This window comes from Passer domesticus, chromosome 1 (genome assembly GCF_036417665.1).
Source record: "Passer domesticus isolate bPasDom1 chromosome 1, bPasDom1.hap1, whole genome shotgun sequence".
NCBI lineage: Eukaryota > Metazoa > Chordata > Aves > Passeriformes > Passeridae > Passer > Passer domesticus.
Window position 1 is genome coordinate 156,639,526 of NC_087474.1, and position 26,229 is coordinate 156,665,754.

General features: G+C 41.2%; 1 protein-coding gene across 3 annotated transcripts in view; it reads right to left on the minus strand.

Annotated features, from left to right (window-relative positions):
- The window catches only part of COL22A1 (collagen type XXII alpha 1 chain), a 241,567-nt gene extending 215,590 nt beyond the window's left edge, over window positions 1-25,977 (minus strand). Inside the window, exon 1 of one of the 3 annotated variants that reach the window (XM_064398335.1) lies at window positions 25,587-25,977. The gene's annotated coding sequence lies outside the window, so the exon portion shown is untranslated. Of the gene's footprint in view, window positions 1-7,014; window positions 7,147-14,228; window positions 14,357-25,586 lie in introns of those variants that run through there. The other 2 variants (XM_064398343.1, XM_064398346.1) reach the window with 2 other exon arrangements.
- Window positions 25,978-26,229: the final 252 nt, after the last annotated feature.

The following is a 26,229-nucleotide window of genomic DNA, read 5'->3' on the forward strand; positions in this document are numbered from 1 at the left end:
CAGGTGCTGTAGTTTGCACCTCAGCCAGACGATGTCCCTACCAGACAGTGAGGTGCTCAGGTCTGAGCCAGCTGGAAAAGGCTGCAGGGTAAAAAAGGCATGAAAATACCACTGTGCCCTACAGGAGTTAGAATTTCCTTCTAAATAAGCATGTTATTGAAATACCAATCAGGCAGCCGCCTGCAGAGGGATCAGGACAGTCATGACTTAAAATATCTGTGGGAGCCTTCAGCCCAAGGTTTTTACTCCCCTGGATTTTTTTTAGGAAACATTGTTTTTGGGTACAAGTGATGGGACAGCAGGTTCGTGGCAGCAGCAAGAGCTGGGAAACCAGATCTGCCAAGAGACATCCTGCACTTCCAGTGCCGGGCTGAAAACGTCCTTGCTCTGTATCTGGGCTTGCACGGCTGTGAAGTTTTATAAATACATTCTTAAAAACAGTGCTGGCCAGCTGCTAACCCACACGAGGCCAGGATAAAAGGAGCAGAGCACCAGCTGGTGTCAGTCAGCAGAACAGCTCAGGCTCTGTCAGCAGCAGATGCAGCTTGGTGGATGGGGCTCATGTGGTACAAGTGGGATTCTACCCCAGCAGAAGGACTTCCTCCACAGCCAGGCCTGAGGGCTCTGCCTCTAAGGGCTCATTCATCTCCCCTCCTTGCCAAAACCCTTCAAGGACTCATTTCTGCATTTTGAGTGCTGCAAGGTGTCTCAGAACGGCCATTTAGGCTAAAAATAGAGGAGGGGAAGCCACAAATCAAATCAGAACATCTGCTTGAAATCTATAATCATAACTTGTGGTGGCTTTAATACACATTTATGGTTCGATATTATTCTTGCATTCAAGCCAAAGTATATAATTTTATCCACTTTTATAGCACAAAGAATTGAACCAAGTCTCTTAACTTGCAGCTACTTTATGTACAAATGTACCAGTGACAGAAATTGCCCCTTCCACATCAACGGGACTCATGTCATGGCAATGAAGTCTTCAGAGGTGTTATATGAAAGGTTGGAAATAAAATATTTTTAGCTATGGCTTTTCCACACTTGTTTCTTTCCCACCTCAGTCAACCACTTTGAGACTGAGCCCAGTTTGAAATTGCAGCAGCTGATCACTATTTATTTCCCTTTCTAGGAAAAAAAGTTCAAAAAGGAGCCAAAATTGAGACAGTTTAGTTTTCAGAGTGATCCAAGACTAAGAAATTCTTTATATTTAGCCCTATTTCCAAATGGCCAACATGGATTTTTTTAATTACTATTATTTTTAGTTCAGCCTATCATGTGGGAATAATTTTGCTGAAAGAGGCCTAAGTCAATGTACATAATTTAAAAATATCTCCCATTTTATTTTTATTTCACAAACATCACTTTGGGATTCCCTTGTGATGCATTAAGGGATATTGCAAAAAGAACTGACAAATCCTATCACGTCCAAGTTTATTACTGAACTGTGGACTCTGTGTCTGTCTTTTTTAATAGTTTAATGGGAAAAAAGGGAGTGAATACTTCTGGCTACATGCAAACATGATGTGGGAATGGCATCCTGGCTGGGAAGTCAGTGAATGTTAGAGTGAGCTCTCTACACTCAAAATACAGGCACAGCATAAAGCTATTCATACCATCTCACAGCTGAACAAACAATATGCAAAAGATAGGCATGAGTTCTATATAACTTTCAGCTTCAGAATGGCTTTTTGGGGGGGTTAGTGTAGAGTTTTGGGTCAGCTAGAATCCATGGTAAGGTCTCTCTAGTTTTGAATAATAAGTAAATACTCTTTGGGGAATGCAGGACAATAAACATCAATTAAAAAAAAAGAGCCAAAGGAGAACTTGGATTTCTCGTCTCAATACTGCAATTCAGAAAACAAGGATGAAAAATGTTCTTGTGCAAAATGAGAAGCAAAATTGTTTGTTTAGGATTGGCATCTTGAACACATAAAAGGAAAGACACAAAGAGGGGCAGACACAGAGAATGTGGCAGAGAAGAAAACTTCATGGCACTTCTGGGAGAAACAATTTGCACTGGCTCTGGATATACCCAATCTCAGCCTCTCCAGACACTGCTCTTCTGTCCTGGTTTGAGAGATGCCACAAACAGCAAAACCCACGTGAGTGAGAGATGGAACAACACAGAACACTTTCTCTGATCTCCTTCATTCTTCAGAGGAGTGATTCAGCCACAAATATTCATACAACAAAACAAAATAAAGCTAGAGTCACAGTAAAACAAGCATTTCAGGAGTGTGATTTAATAAAACTTTTTCTACCTCATGTGAACAAAAGTTCAAAGACCCTACAGGGACAGTACAAAGACCACTGAATCAAAGCTGAATGTTAAAAGTATGCCCAGTTATGTACTTTAGACTCCTCATTAAAATATTCGAGCTCTTACTTACATTTTACTAAATTATACCACTGAATTGTTTGTCCTACTGTTAAATTCAAGGGGGGCTGATTCTATTATTGTGCTTGATTTCATCCATTCGTCTGCTGCCACTGAACATCACCATATGCCATATAAATGTTGTAACTATGCTGGCATTCATAATGTGATTTTAAATGTCTTTGGTATGCTCCTCTGAAGAAGAGGTTAGCTGGGGGTGAAAAAGACAGTGTCCAATTATACAGCTTTTCACACACACACAAAAAAGAAAAACAAATATAAAACCCAGCACACTAATACATCTGACATCTTAGTAGAGTCAGCTTGTTGATTGTGCCTCTTCCAACTACTGAACTAAGCAATTTAATTATCTAAATTATTGCTGATATGAGCAGGAAGCCAACTGTATAAAAGAGAGATGGGACTTTCTTCCCTGCTGATCATCCCATGGGTCGTATATCTTTGTTCAATGATTTTTAAAGAAATTATCCGATGGCATTTCTGGAAGATGTGCATCTTCCCAGGCCTGATCCGAAGCCAACTGCAGTTAATGAAAAGAGGGACATTGATTTCAGTGGACATTGTTTAAAAACCCATGTGAATAATAGAGCAGAAAATTCTCTGCTAACCCAGAGCTATTCCTGAGGTACTTTGCTCAACTACAACTGAGACAAAGTCTGCTGAAATCAAGGAGGAGAGTGTCAGCAGACCCACAGTATGCTGGATGAAGCTATTCATGCACCCTGCTAGCAAAAACTCTTCAACATCTGCTCTAAGTGCTGGTGAGGCTGCAGGGGGTGGGACATCTCTTCATTTGCAATGAATGAAGATGATAGAATCACAGAACTGTTTGGGTTGGAAGGGATCTTCAAGATGATCTCATTCCAACCCATGCCATGTGCAGAGATTTCCACTGGACCAGGATGCTCAGAGATCCATCCAGCCTGGCCCTGAACACTTCCAAGGATGGGGCATCCACAGCTTCTCTGGGATACATCACATTTTAAGAGCAACTTCTATCCCAGTCCCTAAAAAACTGATCAGATGCAGAGTGATGGTTAACATGAATGTGAGCCAAAGCAGTTTTTCAGCTTTATGGGAGATGAAATAGGGCAGTGGGAAAGATCAGCAGACCATTCCATCCCATCCCATCGATTTGTTTGCCTTTGCTGAACTCTATTACTGCCCTGAAGTACTTGGTGCTGGAACTGCCCAGGCCCATGAATGATTAATATTGCTGCAGTTGGAAGTGTTTGATTGTGCGAGAAATAAAGTACATACTGATCATTTAGGAGGGGAAAAATAATAGATGGTTGTTCCCTAAGTGATAGGTACCTGTCCAGGAGACACAACAAAACAGGAGTGGAAAAAATATCCTAAAAAGGAGCATAGCCAAGAGTCCTAGAGGGCCATGAAGCACACTCCAAGGATTAACTAACACGGGCATTTCCTAATTTGCAGCCTGAGAAATGTTCCTTTAACCTCTGTGGTGCTGCACGTGCACACACAAGGAGCCCTGAGGGAAGGTCAGAATTAGAATACAGCTACTCTTGACTCCTTAACCTATGCTTGGATCAGGCATTCCACAAATTGACCCCTCATAAATGCGTTTACCACAGAGGCTTTAAAACAAGCCCTTACTGGTTGTCTGCCAAATCCCTGCTATTCTAAAACATCCTCACTGCTAGAAGAGGACTTTGCAGTGTATTTTTGCCTGCTGCAGCCACACAGCGTCTGCAGGCTGAAACCTTGATGCAATATCCCCAAGTATAACTTTTCCGTGTTTTGCCCAGAGGAAGTAACTCCAGATTTAAATTGTACTCTTGCATATCAAGCTTAGAAATCTTTCTACTTATTGTCCAAGAAAACCCCAAGGTAACCTGCAATCAAAATCTGTGACTTTAGCTTTGGCATCACTGACCAGACTGTCAGGAAAATCTCCACTGCACCCTATGAATGCTTGTGTTTATGGACCAGCCAAGTCCATAAAGGGTGACCCCTTCTCACTTCAGCCAACAAGGAGTTTGAATTTAAAAATAGGTTCTACATCTAAGAGGCTGGTTCTGTATAAAATACAGTTCCTCAAGCATCTTGGTAAGCCTTACTGAAATAGTTATCAAGGAAAAGACTCATGGAAAGTGTCTCAGAGTTGGAAGGGATTACAAGAGCTGCTAAGGAGAGGCTGATAAGGGGAAGCTTTGCACATCTGATCTAGGAAAACAATGCCTGAAAACAGAGTTTGCCCAAGAATCAGGCATCAGCACCTGTAGCACTTGTACTGACAGCTTCTCTCACCATGTTTATTTACTCACTGGCAAAGGCAGGAAGAATACCTTGAACTGGAAACTGAAGCATTGGTTCAATACTTCTAGATGCTTGAAAAATATATATAGCAAAGTAGCTTCTCAGGGCTGCATTTTATTTGAACTTTTTCCCATTTTTCAAATAAATTTTTCCCTTTAATTGTTACTTACTTTCCCCTGAAAAGCTGTAGCCTTCACCTCTATAGCATGGACCAGGGAACTAGCAACAGAACACTCAGAGGTTGGTTGACTTGTCATAATCTCATTTGCACTATCCTCTTCTACCCCCAAAAGATTCTCAGGTATATCATTCAAGTCACATAGATTGCAAAAACATATTGGTCGATATTCTGCCTCTGCAGTGCCTCATCTTTTGGGATGCAAATTTACTTGAATCTTGGGGATATTAACACAATAATATTATTAGATACATAAAAATTTAGGAATGTTCTTGGAAGAAAACACACTCCAAACTACATTACCAAGTAGCAGGTGCACAGCTCAACCACCCTAATAATGACTGTATTACACAAGGCCAAATTAGAAAACATTGCCTATACTTTTTTGTCTTCTTTTAAACCTAGCACAATGCTGAAATGTCTCTCATGTTGTTGCTGAAGCAGTGTTTGCAGCACGCAGACCTCCTGGAAATGGAAAATCCATCACCTGAAGATAATACAAAGCACACTGGCTGTTTGGGGTGATAAATAACATTATTCCTCGAGCTGCATACATTTAAATTAACCTCCACATCTGTCTGCAGGATGTCCAGATTAAAGAGGAGTGATACAAGCAAGACAAAGACCAAAATGATCTCCAGAAAAGTTATGGTAGGACGAGTTTGTGATGGAGTGGAAAATCCTGAGATTTTTCCTCAGTACTGCATGTTCAAACTTTCCTTAGTGCAGTATGTATGGAACATGTTGATTTTGTACAGGGTCACAGAACACAAGTCCTTTGGCCTAAGCCCCGTAAACCTGTACTGGCAAAGTCCTACAAATCCCATTTCCTCTCAAGCAGAGTCCAAACTGTTCCAACCTACATTAGCTATTAGGAAGAAGCCTTTAACACTGAGCCCCTGAAGGCTATTCAATATGAGAGTACTCCACTCTTACAGGGCCAATTTCCTGCTTTTTATATCCTCATGGAAGTTCTTACAGCTCTTGGAATGAAATTTAATATTTTCTTTTTTAGTACAGTCGAGGATTATGTCAGTAAAAAGACCCATATGTAATGGCTTTATATAGTTAGCAAGCAGAGCTGGAGCAAGGAATCAGGATGGGGTAACAGCCTAAATCTATTTGGAAAATAGACAACATACTTTCTAACAAAGAGGAGCCTGGTGAACGCATTTCCCAGAACTCTTAACTGGGGCAAGGAAGAATTGCTCTGCATTCCTTGCTCTACCCCTTGTCATAATGGCCTGGATAACCAGAATCCCTACAAACTCCAGAAATGAGCTCATACCCATTGTCTGTCACTCTCAGGGTTATTAACAGGGCCATGCTAATTGGATGTGTACCACACACTCACCTACCACTTCCCAACATTCCTGCTGAACTATCCAAATGACAGAAAATTTCCCAACTACAGGAATGTGAATGCCTCCTACTTGAACCACGTGTGCGAGTTCCTCCTCCATGTGTTCCAAAAAGATGATGGATATCTAATGTAATGAAAGTTTGTTCAGAAACAACAAGTGCATTTGATTAAGAGATTTAGTACTGCAGAGTCTTTTCATGGTACAATTTGCATGGTCTTGACCTTTGTAATGAAACCCAGAACTCTACTGTGGACACCAACACACCAGCAAAAGTGAAGGATCTGTGAATAAAGGCCATGAAAATAAGAAATATCTGTAATTACTTGTGGAGGTACAGATAGCAGGGTTGCATCTGCAACTCTGAACCTTTCCATCTCCATCCAGCACTCCCAGATTTTGTATCCACTGCCTGAAACCCACCCAAGATGAGAATTTCCATGCTCTCCTTCACTGAGAACAAGCACAGCCATTTTTATTTTAAAACACCAGAGTGAAAAAGACAATTGAACAGATGTATGGAGCTTGCAGGAACCCCTTCTCCCCAGGTGTTCTAGAAACAGGCCAGTCTTTACCCCTCTGTTGCAGCAGGGCCCCAGGGTAGAAAGCCATTCACAGTTAGTTGACATTGCAACAAAGCATTTTGAGAACTGACCCAAACAAAAAGTGGCACTGGAACTGATGTAGGATTGCCATTTAATTTCTCATAATTGTATAACTCACATTATTTAAGGCAGGGGCAAATCTTGGAAGCCCCAACAGCAAAATCCTAAGGTTAGACACCTTACCCAGCTCAGGTGTTTGCAGAGTGGGGAGGTTGGGTGAAGAATTTAAGACTAAAAATCTTGGAAGTGACTGCTCCAGTCTCTTTTTGGCTCTGACCTGAAAGGTTTCTCTTTCTTATGAAAGGAGCTAGGCTAAGAGGAGGCAGGAAGAATCATCTCCTCTGACCACAAAGTTCTGCATTATGATGTCTTCACCATCAACACAGACTGCTATAAAAGGAGAGAAATAAGAAGCATGGCCTCAGTGCAGGACAGTTTTCAGTGAAGACAAGTGGGATCTTTGGTGTGCTGCCATGATATTTTCTTAAAAATTCTTTTGCCAGGATTTTCTCCTGAGGAGCCTCAGGAAAGAAATGTAAACAATAACTATCTGCTGCTGTGGAATGCAACAGGTGCATCTTGGATTGGTCCATGTGGATTGTTTTCACTTGATGAGCAATCACAGCCACATGCGTCGAGGCTGTGAGCATGATTTTGTTATGACTCCATTCCTTTTCTTTCTAGCCTTCTGATGGATCATTTTCTCTCAATTCTTTTTAGTATAGTTTTAATATATCATTTTAATATAATATAATATCATAATATAATAAAGCAGACTTCTGAAACATGAAGTCAAGATTCTCATCTCTTCCCTCATCCTGGGACCCTCAAACACAACCATATTGGTGTCTCAGCCATCTCTGCCCACCACCATGGCCACCATGAGCATGGGACAGGCAGGTATGGGGAAAACAGGGGAGTCAAGCAGAAACAGAGTTTATGAAGTGTCAGAGACCCTGAGTCCAAGATTGAGATAAAAACCATGCTTTACTCCTCTCAATTTCTGAATATGACACTCAGGAAATCACTGACTGTGAATCCTTCCATGATTTTACCATGATCCCAGCAGAAGGAGATCTGCAGGAAAATTCTGCCTTGTCACTTTTATTGTCATTTCTGCCTCCAGGGCTGTGAGTAAGATGGAAAACTAAATAAGATGGGATGGATGAAAGGATGAATAAGATGAATGGATCGGGAGCAGTCCTGCCAAGAAGGAATTGAGGTTGCTGATGGTTAAGAAGATGGACATGAGACAGCAATGTGCACTTGCAGCCCAAAAATTCAACCATATCCTGGTCTGCATCAAAAGCAGAGTGGCCAGCAGACCAAGGGAAGTGAATCTGTCCTCTATTCCACTCTCATGAGACCCCACTTAGAGCAACAGTGGAAGGACCGTGACCTGTAGGAGCACATCCATAGGAGGCCAAAAAGAGGATTAGAGGGATGGAGAGCCTCTCCTATGAGAAAAGGCTGAGATAATTGGAATTGTTCAGCCTGGAAAAGAAAGAAGGCTCTAGGAAGACATTATAGCAGCCTCCCAGCATCTAAAGAGCTGAAGGGGGGCTTTTGTCAAGGATAATGTAGTGCTAGAATAAGGGATAATGGCTTTAAGCTGAGAGAGGGCAGGCTTAGTTTGGATATTAGGGAGAAAGTCTTTACTTTGAAAATGGTGAGGCACTGGCACAGGTTGCCCAGAGAAGTTGTGGATATCCCTTCCCTGTAAGTGTTCAAGGCCAGGTTGGATGTGGTTTGGAGCAATCTGCTCTAGTGAAAGGTGTCCCTGCCCATGGCAAGGAGGTCAGGACTAGGTGACCTTGAAGGAACCCTCCAACCCAAACCATTTTGTGATTCTGTGAAAACAGAAGATAATCTGAAGACACTGAAGAGAAGTATAGCAAATAAGGGTCTGACAGCTGTAAATTTAACAGGAAAAGATGTAGCTGGAGAAAACATGTAAGTTATCCCTAGTTTCTTACAGGAAGGGCTCACTTCAGCACTGTCACTCACACAGAAAGGATAAGATACAAAAGCTTGTGCTCTACAGCCCACACAGCTCTTATGTCAGGCAGCTGACAGAGGCAAGAGGGAGCTTATCACTTAGGAGCTGATAAGAGAGGTGCAGCTACCCTGGAGCACAGCTGGGTCTGCCTGTCTGTGCTTATGGCAAGGGGTGTGACAGCATCAGATCAATAATTCTGGTGTTGGCTGGAAGGGTTTTGGGCCATTTCAGCTCTCACCCTGTCCCATCCTCTCCACTCTGCTTCCTCCCTTGTCATTCTTCATGCAAGTTTCAGAAACAGCAATGAAAGAGAAAGCAAAAAGGGAATGGGTGACGAAAGAAAAAAGGGAATTTACAGATCACATGAATGAAACATCACACTCACGTTTTTCTAACATTATCATTCCTTCGTATTTAAAATTTTCACAATTAACTGTAGGAGGAAGTGCCTCATATTGTCTCAAAAAGGCCTGAAACTCAAAAATTACTTAATTCCTTTTCCCCTACCTCTTTATATGCAATATCCTGATTTTTTTATCTGAAAAGAAGAGAGAGCTATTGGATAGATAATATAGGTATCAAAGATTTTATTTGATAGTTGGGGAGAGGATATTTTGAAATGGACAAGGACATAGAGTGTTTTCAGGAAAATAATAACAAAATAAAAATTAGAAAATTTGGTGGAGGAGAAAAGACATGGAAAAGTTTTAGAAATGGAAAAGAGATACCTATTTAGCCAGCAGTGCTAGAACTTAAAACAAATTAAATCTGTGTGTTCCTGGTCTGTGAAGCTTAATTTCAAATGGTCTCATATTATACTCTTTTTCTTAAGACATAGCAGAGCTCTGGCTGGGATCTATCTCAATTAAGTTTAGGCTGTATGTGTCTAAACTAACATTTTATGTGGTTTTATACTAAGATCCTTTCAAGTTCATGGAGAGAAAAAAAAAAAGACAGAAAAAAATCCATACCCAGATTGATTTTATCTCTTTCTCATGAGGAAGAATAAAATAAATTAACTACTCACAAGAAGTGATTATTTTCCCCAGACACAATAAAAGAAGCTTAGACAAAGAGCAAAGATTTAGATATTGGTGTTCCAACAGATACCAATATTTCAGCAGATGTCTGTCTGGTCAAGGTGACATAAGAAATTCAGCCAAAAGAAGCAACAGCTAAAGATGGTAAAGGTAATTATAGGAAACTTTATCAAGTTCAGAGGCAGAGGAGGAATAGACTTGAGTGCTAAGTCTTTGCTTAATGGTGAACAGAAGAAGCACAACTTGACTTTTAAACAGAACCCCCTCCTTCCTGAATGATGAAATTGTACAAGAAAAGCAGGTTGGGGAAGAAGAACAAAAATGGAGCTAGGAAAAGCAATGTATTTTTGAACTTTAACACTACTTTCCACAGGGAGAGCTTAAGAACATTCTGTGCAGAGTTCAGTCTTGTTTCTGGGTGAATTATAACAGATATGGGAACCAAAACTACAGGGCACTTTTGTATTGCCTAAAAATTGTTAAACTCCACTCTGAGTTTCTCTGTCCATGAATTGGATTGGATGCAGGCATCCCTGAGGCTCAACTGACCCAAATGCCAGCAGGTGATTCTCTGCTCCCATCAACTGCAGGGAGGCTCAGGAGCCCTCACCAGAAAAACAAAGGGTACAAAAAGACCCTGAGCACTTTGGCCTTTCTGCATCTGTTTTGGCACTAGACTTCCTGCTCCACTCGGGAGCAAGAAGGTACTTTGCTTTCTTTTCCTTTTGATGCCAAGGAAAATACTGAAGTACTAATACATTGCCATGGGCAGATATGCACATGAATTGACATCATGTTCTGATAAGCAAATATTTCCAACACAGTTGCTGTCTGAATATAACTATTTTAATCTATCTGTTGCCAAATTAAAAAAAAAGATGAGATTGTTCTTGTTTTGCTGTTTTGCCTTTGTTAGCAAGACTGACAGCCTGTTCTTTAAGAGATAAAACAGGTGTTATAACTTGTTTTCAGTAGATACATATGAGATCTAATTTGATGTGTGAAAGTTTGTCATATTCATGTCAATGTATTCAGACCAACACTTATTTATAGATTAGTACAGCTGAAAGAGACAATAATGTGCAGTCTAACCTCCCAGCCAACGTGAGTCCAAAATTATTCTTAACAATCTCAGTATATCATCTATTCCTTGTTCAAAGTTGCAGAGCTTTTCCTGATCTATAGAACCATTGGTTTTGATTTATGACAGAACATTCCCTCACTAGGACTAGAAAGCTGCTTGAGTGCTCAGCTACGATCATCAGCTACCTGATGCAATTGATCTCTAAAATGAATTCATTCCTCTTCTGTTTGCAGTGTCATGTTTTAATCTTAAACCCTTCCCTGACTTCTTCAGGCTCAGAACAAGTTGCTCGACTGGTGGTTAATAATGAAAGAATTTTAGTTTTCTCTGTACTAAGATAAACATGAAAAGCCACAATGATATTAGCTGTTTCTTAGCCTAAAAATAATCCCAAACAGAGAAAAATTAGAAATTAAATAACACATTAGTTCAGCTGCATCAACAATGTTTCACTTGTACAATAAAGAGAAAAAGAAAATAAAAATTTTCAAGCTCCTTGCCTTCTTCTGCTTTGAACAGAAACTGAAAACACAGCTGGTGCTTAACAGTGCCTGGTTAAATGGAGAAAAACTAAACACAAGATGATACCAAATCCTCAAACTGAGAAAAAACTTTTGTACAACTATACGTCAAGTACCTCAAGAAGTTCTGCACAAAACCTTGCTGGTAGCTATAGCAACTGCATTAACTGTATTTTTACTGGGAAACACTTTTTAAAACCAGGTAAGAAAGTGTATTTTTTCAGCTGTCATCTTGTATCCAACTTCCAGGCTTTTTGGTGCACTCCTGCTCCCCACTCAACCTCCACACCCCCTCTTCCACTCGGCATGCACGGCATGTGGGTTGCTGGGGTTACTCCCAAATTCAGGGAAGGAATTTTTCTTTCAAAAATTCAGCAGGCTTAAATCTAAGCTGCTGAACTGTGGCTTTCATTTCCAGTGAAGTTCCATGCCAGCACAAATACTTACATCTCTCAGGCAAATCGGACATCCAAGAGAATTACACTGTGAGCAACAACTGGTATATTCCCCAAAACAGTATAACAGGGAGGGGAAAGGAAATAATCTATAAGAACCCTAATTTGCTAGGCCTGGAGAGATATATTTTTACAAAGGAATGACAGGACAAGGGGGTATGGCTGTGAAGGAGGGTAGATTTAGATCAGATATTAGGAAGAAATTCTTCCCTGGGAGGGTGGCGAGGCCCTGGCTGAGACAGCCCAGAGAAGCTGTGGCTGCCCCATCCCTGGAAGTGTTCCAGCTTGGATGGGGCTTTGAGCATTCTGGTCTAGTGGAAGGTGTCCCTGCCCAGGGCAGGGGATTGCAAACAGAGAACCCTGAAGGTCTCTTCCAACCCAAACCACTCTGGTATTTCATGGCTTGCTGCATGGGAATTCTGGTCTTGCTGTATTTGCTCACTAGCAAGTGCTGTGGAGCTACAAAACTTCAACATTACATGGGGTATGAAAGCTTTGGAGAGCCACTGCACTTAATTCATCTCACATAAATTATCATTCCATGGCACAGTCTTCTCTGTAGGACTGGCATCATGCAGCACAACAGAAAGATTTGAAATTTATCTGTTGAAAGGGATTTCCCCACCTTTGAAATCTCTGTGTGAGACAGATGAGAGCACTGCTGGGTCCCTGTGTTACAACCAACCCTCTGAGCAGAAGACTGGTGTGGGCTTAGCTCTTCTCTCTGGTGCTCCCCTCCACATGAACCATAGCTTTGACTCTCAAGTCTGAGAGAGAACAGCTCTATCTCCTCACATTTGGCCTCCCCTTTGAGAAGGCAGAATTTTATTTCCCTCTGAGGTGTACGAGACAAAAGATTGAGAGCATAATGCAGGTCTTCAGTCTTTATATTGAACTTCCACTTCTGAAGTTTTTGGAAAAATGTTTATTGCAGCAAATTGAGAAGCATATCCTGCCTCACACCCCCAAGTCTCTTCTCACTGACAATAGGTCACTTCTTGCTTTTCCACACCACTGCATTTGTTTGATGTATTGATTCATTTATTCACATGAAACAGCTTGTCTACCTTGCCTGTAACTACATTATTTATGAAAAGTTCACCATGGAAAACAAAACAATATGCACAAATAAATCCTTCATAGACCGTTAGATTTTTTTTCCCATAAGATTTGCTTTGGGATGCTATTCATAAAAACCAGTCTATTACTTTTCTAAAGTATTCAGTTATATCCACAGGAATGCCACTGGATATCCATAAGATCACAGTTTTTCCTGTTTTTGTGTACTTCATGAGTAAATTCCTTGTAAGGTTCAAAGTATTAAAAGACATAAATAGTATTAAAATCTATAATAAAAGTTTCACTATTAAAACTTTTGATGTTCACCATAGCTAGAACAGATTTTCAATTCAGGACAACAGAAACACTATGTCACACATTGCTGTGATGTTATCACTCATGTTATTCAACTTTCCAATATATTAAAACATTATGATACCTGGAAAATATTCACAAGTTGTCATCTTGTTCCTAATAACATCCTAGGGGCAAAAAGATTTTTTCCCCACATACCAATGTGCAAGAGTGTCAGCTTTATGATTCCTGCCTATGAATTACACCAGGAGGACTCAGTTTCACTGGCAACAATTCAAACCCAGGAAAGTCAGGACAATGAAGTGACTTCAAAGGAACATGAGTTATTGGAAAGATCATGCAAGAGCAGGCTAAGTATTCAACCTTAACACGCTTCAGTTTCATCACATTCCAAATTGCAGGAACCAATTATTTTTTTGTCGTGGCAAAGCTCTCATATCTCAGAGCCTGGCTCCATCCTGATGTGCAGCTGCAGCTCTGTTAGTGTAAATCAAAAAGAAAAAAATGATAACAAAACCAACAACTAAAAAAAGATATTTTAAAAAAAAGTAAACCCAAACTCCAAGGGATATTCACAAGTGCAAAGTAGGAACAAAGCCACACAGCCCCTGGTGCTGAGGCTGACCCACCTTTCAGCAGAGGACACGCTCTTAAAATAAATGTTACCAAAGCATTGAAATCCATTCAACAGTTACTCTAAGATTGTTTTACTTAATGAGAGACTTCTCTTCAGCCACAAGTTATAAATAGGAGCATTGCCTCTGCATAGTGTGAATCTCACAGCAAAGGGAACATTTCCAGGGGAAATTCAGAGATTTAATCGAGGAATGGATTATATCATCCTGTTTCTGATTTCAGGAAAAGAATGAGAGGCAGGAAAAGTATTTTTCTCTCCATGTGTCTCTGAGGCACTTTCAGACCTACCTTATTCCTGAGCTCTGTCCTGCAGCAGAGGATTGCCTTTAGGAATGCTTCTCCTGCAGGCTCCAGCGCTGCAAGTAAACAGGCAGGGACGGGCAGGATGTGGGCAGAACTTGGGAACTTCTCTACCCCTCCCAGGGACCAAAGTAGCCTCAGAGCCACCACAAATGCAGAAGAGAAGGACGGTAAGAAAGGGCTACCCCTGCCACGGTGCCTCCCATGATTGCTGCCCTCAGCTCCTGCCTGCCCTGGGGGAACACATGGGAACAGATTCACACCCCTTTCCTCTGCTGGCAGGACCACCAGAGCCTGTCCTGGTCCCAGTATCAGCAGGCTGGGCTGGGGATTCACTGGTGTTTGCAGGCACTCATTTAATTCAGATGCTGCCTGGCGCTCACAGGTCAGTGAGTGAGTTCTAGTCTGTGATTTCAAGTATTTCCTGATGAAATTGCCTTGCAAAGATATGGCCAGAAATGTTCCAGCTCACCTGGTTTGCCACAGAGAGCAGTCTGAGGGCATTTTTTTCCCCCCACAATATTGTTGTACACAATTTTTAAAAAACAAGTAAATCATCATTTTAAATCTGCAGGTTTTGACAATTATGAAAGCATTAAAAATATATATGAAATTTAAAAGCTATTAATTTTTAAATGATGCGTTTTTAATAGTTCAGGCATTCTATCTGAATTCACCACATCAGTGGAAGCCAACACAGACAATAGTTTTTTTTAAAATATCACACCCTGAGATGTATGATTTAGTCTTTACTGGCTCTGCTGATTTAGTAGCACAGCTCACAAAAGGATCAATGTTCAGGCAATCCCACTGGTCTCTCAGCACACCTCTTAGCAGATTAAAGTACTCTATAATTTTTTATTGGAATGACAGAATCTGTCCCTAAATACAGACAACACAATAAGAACATCAATAAATTGGGAGTAATTTTCCACTTAAGTCTGTATAACTTCAAAGGCACTGATGAAACCTTAAATCACAGAATATAATTGCTAGTGACAGAATTCTTCTTAGGCTTCACGGATTTATTCCCAGAAAGCATTAAGCCCATGGGAAAGATTACATTATTTTTTTTATCACTAGTTCCCATTCTGCTTGTAGATTGTTTAGAATTGATTTCTACTGTCTAAGAAAACATCAGTGTGAACAAGGTCAGAGGCCTTTCCCGAAATTCAGGTGATAAGATGAAGGATCTTAGCAAAAGAATTTTTGAGCCTTAAATATAGAGTTGAATATAAAGTAGCGGGAAGCAGGATCAGTGCCTGCATTCTCCAGGGTTTTCAGAAATTATTCCATTATAATTACAAACTATTTTATTTCAGAATTTATTTCATTATAATTTATGAACTATTTTATTTAAGAATTCATCTTGTTTATTTCACTATTCTGAGATGAGCTCAGGCCAGAGCCTGGTGCTGACAACACCAAGGTTGTGGGTTCCATTCCTGTATGGGCCATTCACTGAGGAGCTGGACTCTCTGATCCTTGTGGGTCCCTCCCAGCTCAGATATTCTGTGACCACTGATGGAAGACGTAAATTTTTACTCTCCTTCAGGTATCAGACTAATAATTTTTTTTCATTTAATAAGAAATGGGTGTCATATTTCTCCTTTGTCCCAGAAAATAATGGCACAAACTTTTGAAAATTTGTCCCTGGTACCTAACATTTTACAAGCTCCTTCTGCAATTTTTAGCTTTTAACTCCCATTCTTTTCACTTTCAATGATTTTGTGTTCCAGGGGATGAAATTCAGAGTGTTTTGTGAGTCAGTTTGACTTCTCCAAGAAGGGCACAAGCTTGTCTTTTTTGATAAATCATAAGATAAAAAGAACCATCTCCTGTAAAAGAAAATATTTCACAAGTCCTAGCACTTGTGAAAATGCTGCTTAGATGTGATTTTGGTGGTTTAGATTATTATTAATCCAATAATCGTTCAAATTCTTGGGAAGAAGACTCTGCTCTTGACTGCAGGCAAGACACTTGAAGTAGCAACAGTTCCAGAAGCATGAAATGCTGATCACTGACCCTCTTTAAAACCCTGCAGGACAGCAGGACCTGGTGTGAAACTACAAGACCCTCTCAGCCACTTGTCCACTGCTCAGGAGTCTGGGTGCTGCTCTTGCCATTGTCTCATCTCCCAAGCAATGTGAAAAACTACAAAGATGGAGATTTTCATGAAGAAAGGAGAGGTGGGCAATGAACAAAAAATGCAGGCAAGTGGTGAGACAAATGGGGTTATAACCAGACTCTTCAGCTGTCACCTTTAAAATGCCATTTTTATTAGATGGGAATGGGGACTTGGGTGGATTTCAGATGAAGAATTGTGAATGTCCCATCCCTGGAAGTGTACAAGGACAGGCTGGATGGGGTTTGGAGCAATCTGAACTAGTGGAAAGTGTCCCTGACCATGGCAGGAGGTGGGAACAAGATGATCTTTGAGGTTCCCTCCAACCCAAACCACTCTGTGATTTCTATGGTTTATTTTGTATAAAATTACTGTGACAGAGCCAGAATTAAGCTCAGTTCAGATGTCCAAGTCTTACATGAAAAGCAAGGCCTTCCTGTCCCACATCATCTCAGCTGGGACAGGAGCAAAGGGTTCCCTGTTTACCAGACTTGATCCTTGTGTGGAAAGATTTATCTTGTAATAAACAGGATTTCACTAATCCCATGGGCATACAGCATTAAAGGTCCAAGGGGCTAACATCCTCCTCAAATCTCCCATTCTTCCTGATGGTATTGAAGGAGAAAAACTCTCCTATGAGCTTTGCAGCCATCCAATTCAGCATCATGTCACAGAACAGAGAAGGGATTAGCATTTATCATCTGATCAGGCAAACAAGTTAGCCAAACAAGAAGAGCTAGTAATGAGGCAGAAAAGCTGTTTGCACAATGGCACAGATCCTCCCACCTAGGCTGAATCAAGAGTGTTCATAATACTGCTATTTAATTGAAAGACTCCATAGATAAAGGCCAATTTTTAATTGAGACACTCGAGTAGATAAAGGCCAAGTTTTTGCAGACAGTATCGGACTGACAAAAGAAAAAATCCATGCTCTGTGGAGCTTCTTAATGACAAATGAGAATTAATAAACCTTGTCCTATTTGTAACAGGAATAAGTGAAATGATCATTTACACAAGTGTCCATTTCAGAGGAAATTGTTCCCTGCCATGTTCCAGCAATTATTTGGGTTTCAATGCAGGAGAAACACTGGCTTCAGGTCAGAATTGTCTTAAAGTTACACTAAATCAACCCAAAGGCTGGTATTCCCCAAAACCAGTGTAATCCCTCCTCCTCCATGGGCCCTGGATGAGAGACAGAAGAGGTTTTTAAAGATAATGTGCAGTCCAACAGCCTCATGCTCCCTCTGTCATCTCTACATGTGCCTGACACTGAGCTATGTGACATCACTGTCACATCACACATATCCTGAGAGATCCTAAACCAATACAAAACTTTTCAATTTATTGAATGATATTGGGTCAACAGCTGTGAGGAACCAGTCCTGCCTAGACTCTGCTGTACCTTATTGAAATTATGGGGTTTCATCTGACCAATACAGAGATTTACAGTGTAGTTATCTAAATCTGAGTAAACCACCTGCCAGCCCTCTATAATCCATGAAGACAAACAGACACTTCTAGGGAGTAATTTATTTCAAACAGGTTAGATGAATTACACCCTGGAAAACTGTATTTTTTTTTCCACCATTTTTAAGGCAGCAAGGGATGTCTGGCTGAAAGTGAGGATCAAAAAGAGACATCAAAAACTAGATGAGATGACCCAGCATGACATTTTGGGCAGGAAAGGCCCATCTCCACACACACTCAGGCTCTCTGCTAGAGGCAGACAGACCCAAGGCAGGTGGGTTAAATGCCACACAAACCAGTGGCACAGCCTTTTGTCCCATATTATATCCATCCATGTAATGGGCCATAGCAATTATTTAAGGGAATTGAGCCCATGATATGATGCATCTGCAGCTCATTAATGAAGAAAAGTACAAAGGCATAGAGCTAAGGGAAAAACTGACACTGGTTAAACCAAAATTATTCCTGCTTATTTCTGGTGGGATTGTTCTTGATCTGTTTTGTTTTGGTTTGTGGAGTTTGTTTTGTTTGGGGTTTTTTGGTTTGTTTTTTTTTTTCTTCTGAATCCCAAAGATCTACAAAACTGCCAGTAACTATTTCAACTAGGGGGATAGACTCCCAGAACTCCTCAAAACTCAGTGCACCCTTTGTGGCTTCCTGGGCTGGGCAGAACCTGCTTTAGCAGGTTATTGCCTTCAAAAACACTCTCTGGGAGAGACACAGGGAGCAGAATCACTGACGTGGAAATGAGGAGAAACTGAAGCAAGAGTAAACAGGTTTAAGTTGTTTATCATACCAGTGGCATCTGGTATAAGGGTACTTGATGTTTTATCTGTTTTCCTACATGTTATCAGTCTTAGCTCAGAAAACTGCCGAAGGAAACCAACAACTCTTTGACTTCCCTGTGTCACCATATCCAAAATTAGCAACTTAATTTTGTAGCCCACTCATAACTGCCACAGCCTGCCTGGGGTCATGGCCCATAGTCTGGGAACAGCTGCTAAGGGAAGTGAGAAGGATGCTAAGTGAAGAAAATATGGCAGTACAAATATCTACTAAAAAGGAGAAAAAAAAATCAAAGGCAACAATAAAAATAAATGAAGACAGAACAGCAAATTTAAAAGAAAAAAAAAAGTAGTCAAATATATACAAATAGCTTGAGTACAAACTGAACAGAAAATGTACTCAGTAAAAAAACCCAAGGGATGACAAAGAAAGAAGATAAGATAATATAACCCCAGTTATAAACTGTTTTAATTTCGGGAATCAATCATAAAAGTACTTATCCATATAATTAAGAAAAGCCTCCAGAAAGCATAAAAACCCTCTCAGAAGCACTCTAGAGGTGGCACCATAACTAAACAGCAAAACAAGACAAGGGAAATTGCCTTGGAATAACTCAAGGTGGTTTATGAAATATCAGACTTGAACAAGGATTGTCAACCCGTCTGTTAGGAATGAGCAGCTCACTCCTGCCCCAGCCTCCCAGAACAGATTTATTATCTATGTTAGAGCTCTGTCCTTTACAAAAGGAATGGGTTTCTTCTTCTTCCTGCTGCAGGAACATGCAGTCACTGTCCATTGCAGAGCTACACCATCAGGTCCCGTGTTCAGACTGAGCATCCTGGGCTGTTCTGCAGCAGATCAGGGAAAGGAGGCAGACCTGAGCTTTGTCAGTGCTCTCACAGGAGCAGAAGAATTCCAGATGCTACAGAAGGGCTGTGTCTTGCTACCTCTTGGCCAATCCTGAATTAATTTCCCAGTCAGAATTTATACCACTGTGCCTGACCGTCCTGTCAAGACCTAGTCAGTGGGGTTTGCTGCAGATTTTTGGGTGTATTTTGCAAAGATAAGCACTGAAAAACATTTTTTTTTTTATCAAGCATTACAAAGAACTGAAAACCATGTGTTCCTTTCCTTGAAGATTCAATAAGGTATTTAACTTACTGTGAAGAAAACCAGCCCTGCCACCAAAATGGATAAAGGTTTTCAGGAATGCCCAGCACAAGAGATGCTGTAAAACAGGTGCCAGCTGTTGCTTCATTAGTGAGAACTGCATTGGCAATCAAGGCAGTCCATGCAGATTATTTGTAGCCTTTATCTGCTGGTGAAATTGGAATTAATGAAGTTCTGTCATACAAGATGTAATTAGTTTTACACTTAGCATGAAACAACGTCAGAAATTCCCCAGTACCTCTAAACTTTACAGCTCAAAGAAAATCTTTGCAATCAATATGCAAATATTATATGGTAATCAGTGTTAACCAGGTTGCTCTGGAAGGAAATACCTGGGTGCTGACAACAACATGGTTAAGCACTGAAAAAATTGCACTTGAGCAATAAATAGGCGAACCACAACCAAGTGTTGGCTAGGATTACAACAAAGACCATCAGTCCAAAAATATTTAAATCTGTCAATGGTTTAAACTTGCCTTCAAATGTGAAGTGAAATATGGCAGTTTTGACATCTCTTATTAAAGTCACTTAAGAATCAATATTCAGGACATAACAATAATCAAATCAAGTTGCTTAAACCAAACTCAAGGGATCCTTCTGTTCTGCAAAGAATCAAAGATTAATTTCTAAAGAACTGAATCAATGCAAAGTAAATAGATTCTGATGAGCTGGAGAAGGGTAACTTACATCTACTGCATCGTAGATGAGCTTTGTGATAACAGCATTCCCTGAGCACAGGAAATCTACACCACTGCATAATCAGGACTGACAGCACTTGCAAAACATGACCCATAACTCAGTTTCATTCATTCCTGATGAATAATCAGGGCTAACACAGCTTGGAGAAGCTTTGTGGCACGTCATCAGATCAGGTCCAGGTCTGGCAGTTTTTGGCCAGCTCCACAGCCCAACACACCCTGGAGAGGGATTTGTGACTGCTCAGTGGGCTCCCAGGACAGGCTGCTTTGCTTTTTTTTGTAGAGCAGGAGTTTGCAACCGAGTGCCAAAGCTCACAGGTACCTGCCCAGTCTTTACTGCCGAATTTCCTCCTGACTGGGAAAGAAATAGGAGTTTTTAGAGAGAATTCATTCTGCTTTACAGAAAGAAGCCTTGTAAATCTAACACCCTTCTTGGTGTACACAAAGATAGCAGGTATTTTCCATGAAAGCCTCAATGTAACAAAGAATAGCAACTCAGCCCACTTTGATCTCCTAAACAAACCTTTATTTTAAGGTTGCAGCTAGCAGCACAAGGAATCAAAAGATATCTCACTACTAAGCATCACTTGATTTGTGAAATTAATTGTCCATCAAACAACCTACCTGTTGTATATCAACAATGGCTCTTAGGGAGAGGGGTGATTTCTTATTTTTCCCCACTCCAGATTAAATCTCTAAGCTATAACAGAAGTCCTTGGTGGGTGATGTACCCACTTACTGCCAATACTGAAACAGTTTTCTCAGGGCAATAATAGTGTGTGCATAGTTTTTCTTTCCTAGGTGAAGCAGGAGCTATTCTATTGACCTTTTAGTGATGCTGAAGAATAAATATTATCAGCCCACTCCCACCTTCATATTCAGACTAGAAAGGAACAAGCAGCTTGTCCCACCAGCAGAGCTATCCCTCCTGTTTCATGGCTCACATTCACATGATCAATTTTTTCAGCCTAGTTGGTGGAGATGGACATCAGGAGCGAAGCAGGGAGATGAAATCAGGGCATGTCCCCCCTGCCCCCAGTGATTGCCAGCCCAGGGTTTGCAGTTGCTGATCAGGACCCCTGTGGCAGCCTGCACCAGCAAGGCAAAGGAGATCACATAAAGAACAGTCCTGAGACAGAAATAAGGGCTGCAGGGTGTTCCATTATCATCTCTGAATACAAGACCTGGGAGGAGCTGGTTTCTTCTCCCAGGTGACAGGGATAGGACAGGAGGAAATGGCCTCAAGCTGCACCAGGGGAGGTTTAGACTGGAGATTTTGAAGGATTTCTTCACTGAAAGGTTTGTCAATCATTGGAAGAAGCTGCCCAGGGAAGCTGTGGAGCCACCACCCCTGCAGGCATTTAAAATGCATGTGGCAATGGGGACAGGGTTTAGTGGTAGACATGACAGTGCTGGGTTAGTGGCTGGACTTTATGGCCTTAGGGGTCTTTTTCAAAGTGAGCAGTTCTATTATTCTCTGATTCTATGCTTTTCAAAAAACCAGCTCCAGCTAGTTTTTCTTTACCACCCAAATTCTAGAAATCTTGCCAATTGTTAGAGAATATATTATTCAATTAATAAGGAATCAGGATGCTTTGAACTTATATAAACCTTCTGATTTGTCTGGGCTATTTTTAGGAACTTAAGGTCACAATTCATATAAAATCTCCTTCCAATATTATCTCTTATTCACAGCTGGAAGAACTGACTGCTCATAAATTCAGTGACTTGCCAAAGGCTGCCAGTGCAACATCCTCAATCTATTCTTCCTGACTACAACTCAGTGGGCTGCAAGTTTAAGGTAAAAATCCTTTATCTCACCTGTAATTTACTTACCCCTGATGACATTTATAAATCAAGAACATTAGGACTAAGATCTCATCTCCACTGAAAAAAACCCCAAAACCTAGCATATATTTCTATTTTAAACAAAATTTGAAATAAAAAACTGTAAAAGAAATGTTATGATTATTGACTTACGAGTTTTCCTACTTGCTTGCAAGGGAGAATGCAAATCTAAGTGTACCTTAAGCAGATAATTTCAAGACTTAAGACCTGAAAGTCTCCCAAAAGCACAATATGACATCTTTGCAGAAGTTTCTTTCTGCAGAAGACATTCCTCTGCTTGGCTCTGTTCATGGAGCTGGGACAGCCATCTCAGCCAACCTTTGCTCCTGCCAGCTTCAGAAGCCTGATGTGATTTCCACTGAAGGGGATCACTAAACTTCCAGCAGCAACTGGAAGAAGCCTCTAGGAAAACACCAAATAAAATGAAGCACATTATGAAGAAAATTGCCAGAATGAGTTTGTGTCCAAAAAGGACCAATTTCCAATGTCCATTTTCCTGCTGTACCTACATATGCTACAAGAATTAAAAAAAAATTTCCCAATTCCTCAGTTACAGTTCAGTGATTTCTGTAGATGCTGTCTCTCCCTTTCCTCATTCCCCAAATTTGAGTTCTCAAACTTCAAAATATCTTTGTAACAGTGGGTAGTGCCTAATACAAAGTGACCAGCACCCAGTCACCACCCAACATTCCTCTTTTTAGACTCACTCAGCCATGGAAAGACCTGCAGGAATCAGTCCTCTCTAAAAGAGGCAGTTTTAAAGACAAAAATGCACCACTACATTTGTTTGCAATGGAAAATAGAGTTGGAAAGCCTGGAAAGAGATATTTCAGTGTCATAGGAGACAATACATAATTAAAGTTCATGTAAAAATGACTGGGAAATTTGGCATTACCTGAAGAGCTGAAATAGCCCAGTACCACCTGTATCATTCAGGTGTGGTGGTACAGACAAGATGTTCATAATGTAAGTTTTTTCTTAAAGGTTTTTCTTCTTATTGTGAGAAATGGGAAGAATTCAAGAACGTCTTTAAACAGGAGAAATTGTGATCATCCAGCAGTGATTAATCAAAACAAGTTTTAGGAGAAAGCATTACAGTATGACAAATTGAAATATCCTTTGAAGCTAAGATAATTATTGAACAAATCTCAAGAATATATTTTAGCAAGAAAGTTATCACATGCTGGAAACAAAAGGTTTCTTTTAGTCCTATTATTTTCAGTATCATAATCTCCAGAATTAAAAGCTAGCTCTGGCATGTAGCAAAGATGTTTTCCTTAAAACAGTATGAAATGCAAGAAGAAGTAAGAAAATACTTATGTATATGTATAGGTGCTGTAGACATGCTCACCCACTCATTGTCTGGGTCTCTGAGCTCATGAAAGCCTTCCCACAGACCAAAAAAAATTAACTAATCCTTCCACCTCATTCTTCCTCTGTTAGGTCCCCATTGGGGAGGTTTTCTTCCTCTGTAGTAACATGAGTCAGAGTACCATGAGTCAGACAGATGCTTCCCCTGCAATGAGTCCTCCATCAGATGTGCTATTCCAACCCAAAGGCTCATTCATGGCACAGGTCTCACTCAAATTCAAGAGACAATCACTCAGATCAGAGAGAATATTACTTTCTGCTGAAACAAACAAGATTTGGCCCCAAACTGATCCCAGGAGAGAAAGGCACTGTCATCTGCTGGTTTAAAAGTCAAAATACCTGTTTTCCTCCCTTTGCTCCACAGTGTGCTGAGAACTGCCTGTCTGCAAGCTACTTGGAGTAATTCTCCACAAAACCAGATGACATTCATCAGCTGGTGGGCTGCCCATTCCTAAGCTCAGAATTGGACTCTTCTCCGTTTCACCACAAAGGAGGCCAAAACATCCAAAACTGCCTCTTACTAGAACACACTTACAACACACTGATTGAGGATGCACAGTGAATCCACAGCACATACTCAGGAGTTTCTTTTGCAATAATATTCTATAAACACTTCATTGACATAAAATCTACCTTCATGTATTTGATAGGTCCAACTGGAAGTTACTCAGGACACTGCCCCAGCTGTCCAAACAATTGTATTTGTATATTCAGAATAGAAGCATCTTAATGGGAAATATGTATGGTAGTTGGTAGGATTGAAAATATAGTTAAAACTATTAAATGCCTACCCTTAAAAAAAAATAAAGAAAATAAAACATATAGCTTTTGAAATGGAATAAACCTTGCAATGGTTTGCCTGACCTATTTGGCAACACTTCTCCCTATTATTTTATCAATTAGTATCTATACAAACTCCCCCAAAACAGATGTCTAAACAGTCATTCATCAAAGAGAAAAGGGAGATTCAGGCATGCACCTAAAGTAATTCTGGTTGCTAATTGAGCACGTTGAGTAACACAGATACATTTTGCAGGTGCATCTTCCCGAGAATGATCCCACTAGTGTCCACACTGCACAGATGGGCTGTGTTATTTTAAGGTTTTAATCAAAATACATGCATACAGGCACAGCACCACGTGCATGCTAATGCTGTCAGCAGTCACTACACTCTTTTAAGAATAAGAACTCTAGCTATGTAAAAACTCAGAAGAGAAGGAACTGATGAATTAGGCACTTTAGAGGAAGCCTTAGAGGCTACAGCTAGAAGGTGATGCACAGCATATTTGTAATAAATGTGGAGAAAACACCTTGTTAACATGGCAAAGTATTGCCACATACTGAGAAACTGCACCAACACTGAGACAGAATACAAAAAGGTGTAAGGTCATCAAACTCCCAAGGTATTTATGTTAGGAGAACCAACCCTGAAAACAGTGATTACAGTGTAATCTTGACATCTGTCAACCTCCTGCCAATGGCTTTCCTCAATGAAGGCATCACTCATCCCTCAGCCACTGCTTTATCACCTGCAGTGAAGTCTTCTGCATTTGCTAGTCCCAATTTGAGGACTCACCAGACCTGATTCAGGTGACCAACTCACCTAGCACACTCTGGCCTGAAAACATTGTTAACAAAATGAGAAACAAATAAATCCAGCTTAAGAACAATGGAACACAGTTCCTCCGATATTTCCTTTGTAAAAGACAGACCCTACTTCTGGATGTTTGCATGATTAAAGAAAAATAAAAATTAGCCCTCTGAATTTGATACTCCTCCCTGCTGGGGGGGGAAAAATGAACATAAAAATACATAGCAGAGGTTGTGTTCAGTCGCAGTGCCCCGGGTGCCAGGTTTGCAAACGCGGCGATGTCCCCTTACCTGCACAGACACCGCACCACCCCAAGCGGTGCCTGGAGCCCGGCTCCTGACCCGGGCGCGCCCTGCAGAGCTCTCAGCCTGGCGGGGATGGGCGGGCAGGGCAGCAGCGCACGGACAGACACAGACAGACGCTGGGACAGACACAGACAGACGCTGGGACAGACACACTGCCCCGAGCCCCCCTGCGCACACACGCGCTCACGGGGACAGGCCAGTGATGGGGATTGGCAAAACGCTGCGAGGAGAGAAGGAGAAGGGGAAGAGAAGGAAAGGAGAAGAGAAGGAGAAGAGAAGGAGAAGAGAAGGAGAAGAGAAGGAGAAGAGAAGGAGAAGAGAAGGAGAAGAGAAGGAGAAGAGGAAGAGAAGGAGAAGAGAAGGAGAAGAGAAGGAGAAGAGAAGGAAAAGAGAAGGAAAAGAGAAGAGAAGGAAAGGAGAAGGGGAAGAGAAGGGGAAGAGAAGGAGAAGAGAAGGGCAGCGGGAGCTGTCGGCGGCAGCGGGCGCGGGGCCGGGCCGGGCCGCGGCGGTGCCGGAGAGGGGCCGGGCCGTGCCGGGCCGGGCGAGCGGGGTTTAAGGAGCGAGGGGAGGGGAAGCGCTGGGCGGGGAGCGCTGCGGGCCCCGCTGCTGGCCGGGCCGGGGGCGGGGG